Here is a 307-nt window from a genome sequence, read left to right as displayed (position 1 = left end):
GCCAGCCGGCACCAGGAGGGGAGGCCCCACTTCTGCCAGATCTGCGGGAAAACGTTCAAAGGTAACAGCCAGGGCGTCGAGCTTTCACATGGCTCTTTAGAAACTGCCCTCCTTTCCGTGGTGCGGGTGAGCATCACTGTGAGCCTGTACAGCGTGGTGCTGCTGCCAACGGGCTCTCGCTTCCCTTCTCAGCTGTTGAACAGCTGCGCGTCCATGTCCGCCGGCACAAGGGCGTGAGGAAGTTTGAGTGCACCGAGTGCGGCTACAAGTTCACACGGCAGGGGGGGGCCTCCCCCGCCCCGGGGGG

This window comes from Fulmarus glacialis, unplaced genomic scaffold, assembly GCF_000690835.1.
Source record: "Fulmarus glacialis isolate BGI_N327 unplaced genomic scaffold, ASM69083v1 scaffold38871, whole genome shotgun sequence".
Taxonomy (NCBI): Eukaryota; Metazoa; Chordata; class Aves; order Procellariiformes; family Procellariidae; genus Fulmarus; species Fulmarus glacialis.
This window is presented reverse-complemented; position numbering follows the sequence as displayed.